This window comes from Macrobrachium nipponense, chromosome 36, assembly GCF_015104395.2.
Source record: "Macrobrachium nipponense isolate FS-2020 chromosome 36, ASM1510439v2, whole genome shotgun sequence".
Taxonomy (NCBI): Eukaryota; Metazoa; Arthropoda; class Malacostraca; order Decapoda; family Palaemonidae; genus Macrobrachium; species Macrobrachium nipponense.
Genome location: NC_087220.1, coordinates 65,808,681 through 65,813,680, shown reverse-complemented (window position 1 = coordinate 65,813,680; position 5,000 = coordinate 65,808,681). Strand labels below are relative to the sequence as shown.

Here is a 5,000-nt window from a genome sequence, read left to right as displayed (position 1 = left end):
ATATATATATATATTATATATATATATATATATATATATATAATAATAATTTGCTTCTATGATCGTGTGCACTTGACGGGGAACGTTGCATTAGTTAAATTATATATATATATATATATATATATATATATAATATATGTATGTATGTATGTATGTGTATATATATATATAATATATATATATATATATATATATATATATATTCATTGAATAGAATGGCTTTTTCACTGTTTACCAGCTTTTTTTAAATTGATTCATATTTTCTAATTATTTTCTTCACTTCATTGTTCAGGTTACTAATGGACACATAATGGGGTTCTTCCATTTACTCCAGTATTTTTACAAAAACGCGACAGCTGTTTCGTCAACCTATACGTATTGACGTTATCAAGCGTACTGATACAAATATGTTGTTAAAGATTAAGCTGGCTTTATGCCAGCACGGGCTCTTGCTCACAGAGCAGCCCGTAGGTGCGATATGAGCCTACATGCGTTTTGTGACGTCATGAGGACGGAAAGGAAGTACAATTGCCAGATACCTAGTTTTAAATATTTACAAAATACTATAGTGAACATAAAATAAGACAAATAAATAAATATGTTAACAGAAATTATATCAAAAGTTGAAAGTAAGTTATTATATACAAATTTTACATAAATATATATTAATTACATATATGTTTAATTAACAAAATGTCAGTGTGCGCTCCTGTCCGCGTGTGGTGGTGGTCTTGTTCCACGCGGTTGAAGGGCTGCCCTTCTACACGAGGGCAAAGATCGGTCTGCCTCGCGTTGGATGTTAAGGTTTGGGCGTTGCGTGAGTTTGTCTGTGCTGACGAGCAATGTCAGTCCCCCCAAAAATGCTGTATCGGACACACAACAACTACACTCAAACGTCGCATGCAGGCCCACAGAAACCAAGGTGCTATTCACCAGCACTTTGTGGATACCCACAATAAAAAACCATCCTTGCAAGAACTTCTCACAAACACCAAAATAATCCACAAGGAAGGCAACTACAATCGTTTATTGATATCAGAAGCCGTCAGCATCGCCACGCAACGCCCAAACCTTAACATCCAACGCGAGGCAGACCGATCTTTGCCCTCGTGTAGGAGGGCAGCCCTTCAACCGCGTGGAACAAGACCACTACCACACGCGGACAGGAGTGCACACTGACATTTTGTTAATTAAACATATATGTAAATTAATATATATTTATGTAAAATTTGTATATAATAACTTACTTTCAACTTTTGATATAATTTCTGTTAACATATTTATTTATTTGTCTTATTTTATGTTTCACTATAGTCTTTTGTAAATATTTAAAACTATACTCTGTTTTTTTTCATCTGTCCATCCGCCTGTGGTGTTTTTGTATGGTAACACTGCGTCCCGGGCTTTAGATAGTTACGCTAATTGTAAGTTTTAGGTAAATGAAAGGATATCTGGGTGTACATTTGTAACTGAAAAGTGTAATAATTTACTGTATGCGAATTACACCGTTAATATTCGAAATAGGATATTGTAATCGTTGAATGTAAGCTGAATGTAACTATCTAAAGCCCGGGACGCAGTGTTACCATACAAAAACACCACAGGCGGATGGACAGATGAAAAAAAACAGAGTATAGGTATCTGGCAATTGTACTACCTTTCCGTCCTCATGACGTCACAAAACGCATGTAGGCTCATATTTGTATCAGTACGCTTGATAACGTCAATACGTATAGGTTGACGAAACAGCTGTCGCGTTTTTGTAAAAATACTGGAGTAAATGGAAGAACCCCATTATGTGTCCATTAGTAACCTGAACAATGAAGTGAAGAAAATAATTAGAAAATATGAATCAATTTCAAAAAAGCTGGTAAACAGTGAAAAAGCCATTCTATTCAATGAATGTTGTATCCGTGAAAAATTGTGCCCTATAAGTATATATATATATATATATATATATATATATATATATATATATATATATATATATATATATATACACCCGCTCATGCAATATAAACGCCCGTTCATTCCACATTGTCAAAGCAACGAACATATGACCTGTTTAGTTTTCGGGTTTAATAACAAAAGGGTCATTAAAATCTCATAAAACTCCCATAATTCTCGTTGCAGCCATGGTTATACCGCATACAATGAATGCACATCAAACGAGAGAGTTTTCACTCGTATTATAATTAATACGATCGAGGGCGCTATTTTCTGTAATAGTTTTATTTTTGGAGTATTTTCCTATTTGTGTAATAACGACTCTACATTTGACCCTAATCATGTTTTTTTTTTGTCAGTTGTGTATTTTTTTTATCGGTAACTTCATTGGAAAGTGTTATGTTCAGGCATATGTGTATATGTATTGTTATGAGTTGTCAGTTGTGTGTTTGTGTATACACGTATAGCTTGCTTGCATACGCATACCCATTGATATATCTGACTCTCTTGGCACGCATATCAGACATATATACCGCTATATATTATATATATATATATATATATATTATATATCTATATATATAATATAAACTATATAATAATATACACAAGTATGTATGTTATATATATATACATATATATATATATATATATATATATATGTGTGTGTATGTATATGTATAGATATATACATCATATATATATATAATGTGTATGTGTGTAAGTATATACTCTTTATGTACGTAGCAATACCAATAACATTGATTCAGTATCCAATATTAGACTCTCAGTATTACGACCAATTTCCAGACATCGTTCAATCAAATTCATTATGCGGGGTTACCTTCCAAACGAAACATTTATACACAAAAAGAGTAAATTTACTGCAGCCAATTCTGGGAAATCTTCAGTAACACCCTGCATGAATTGTCGCTTGGTCTCCTTCGCTACGCGTGTCACGCCATGGCAATTACTCACTTTTGCCACTTTTGTGGAACTTTTCTATTATTTATGTAGCCTGGAATCTCATGCAGATCCGAATGGAGACCCAGCTGGAATTTCATGCAGATAGGAATGAAGACCCAACTGGAATCACATGCAGATCCGAATGAAGACCCAACTGGAATCTCATGCGGATCCGAATGAAGACCCAACTGGAGTCTCATGCGGATCCGAATGAAGACCCTACTGGAATCTCATGAGGATCCGAATGGAGACCCAACCGGTATCTCATGCGGATCCGAATGAAGACCCAACTGGAATCTCATGCGGATCCGAATGAAGACCCAACTAGAATCTCGTGCGGATCCGGTATATTTCAAGACTATCCTTGGCGTCAACCGACTAGAAAGATATGACAATAATCATGAATTTACGATTGTTATCGAGTTGTGTTAATATGTTAGTGGCTCCGATTCTTCGCGTAGTTTCGGTGTGTGTTTCTCATATACTAGATATTGGCTCCTGGCATCCCGTGGTGCTCGGAGCCGCCCTTGCATGTGTTTCTTATTCTTATTCTTCTCCTGTTTCTTCTTCTCATTCTCCTCCTGTTTCTTCTCATTCTCCTACTGTTTCTTATTCTCATTCTCTTGTTTCTTCATCTTTTTCTCATTCTCCTTTTTCTTCTCTTTCTCCTCCTGTTTCTTCTTCTCTTTCTCCTTCGGTTTCTTATTTCTCATCTCTGTTCTTTCATCTTTTCAATTCTCATCTCCTTTTTCCTTCTCTTCTACCTCCTTTGTCATGTTTTCTTCTCTTTTCTCATTCGTTCTTCTCTTTCGATATCATGATTCTAATGTTTTTCCCTTCTTTCATTTCTTTTCCTCCTTCCTTTCTTCCTTTTCATTACTTCCTCCTTGTTTCTTATTCTCATTCCCTCTGTTTCTTCTTCTTTTTCTCATTCTCCTGTTTCTTCTTCTCTTTCTCCTTCGGTTTCTTATTCTCATTCTCCTCCTGTTTCTTCTTCTCATTCTCCTCCTGTTTCTTCTCATTCTCCTCCTGTTTCTTATTCTCATTCTCATGTTTCTTCTTCTTTTTCTCATTCTCCTGTTTCTTCTTCTCTTTCTCCTCCTGTTTTTCTCTATTATCTACTGTTCTTATCTCATTCTCATGTTTCTTCTTCTTTTTCTCATTCTCCTGTTTCTTCTTCTCTTTCTCTTCCTGTTTCCTCTTCTCTTTCTCCTTCGGTTTCTTATTCTCATTCTCCTCCTGTTTCTTATTCTTCATGTTTGTCTTCTTCTAATCTCCTGTTTCTTCTTCTACTTTTTTCTTCTGTTTTTCTCTTCTTTCTCCTCGGTTTTTTCTTATTCTCATTCTCCTCCTGTTTCTTCTCATTCTCCTCCTGTTTCGTCTTCTCTTTCTCCTTCGGTGTCTTATTCTCCTCCTGTTTCTTCTTCTCTTTCTCCTGTTTCTTCTCATTCTCCTGTTTCTTATTCTCATGCTCCTCTGTTTCTTGCTTCTTCTGTCCATTCTCTTCCTTCTCCTGCTCCTTTTACTCGCTCTCATTCCCCTGTTCCTTCTACGTTTTCTCCTCTTTTTGGTCCTTTTACTATTCTTCATCCTCCTCTTCCTTCTACCCGTACTTCCCTTTATTCTCTTCTTCCTGCTTTTCTTCGTCTTAATTTACTTCCTCCTCCTCAGCCTCCTATTATTACTCGACTTCTACCTCTTGCTCCTCCTCTTCCTCTTCCTCTTGTTCCTAATTTTCTTCGTTTACCTCTTCCTCGTCCTCTGTTCCATCCTCCTCCTTATCCTTGTACCCTTCGACCTTATCGTCTTCAACGCTCTCTTCCTCTTATTCCTAACTTTCTTCGTTGTCCTCTTCCACGTCCTCTTCTTCCTCTTCCTCATACTTCTACTCGACTTGTTTCCCCTCCTCTTGTTAGCTCTCTTCTACCTCTCCCTTCTCCTCGGCCACCTCTTCCTCTTCCCCCTCCTATTTCTACTCTTCCTCATTCTTCTTCTCATTCTCCTCTTTGTTTTTCCTCTCCTTGTGTTTCTGGCCATCATTCTCTGTCTCATTCGTCTGTTCTTCCTCTGATTTCTGCCCCTTCCAG

The 5,000-nt window shown here is 36.6% G+C and overlaps 1 pseudogene; it reads right to left on the bottom strand.

Annotated features, from left to right (window-relative positions):
- The window catches only part of LOC135203482 (uncharacterized), a 21,572-nt pseudogene extending 17,402 nt beyond the window's left edge, over positions 1–4,170 (bottom strand).
- Positions 4,171–5,000: the final 830 nt, after the last annotated feature.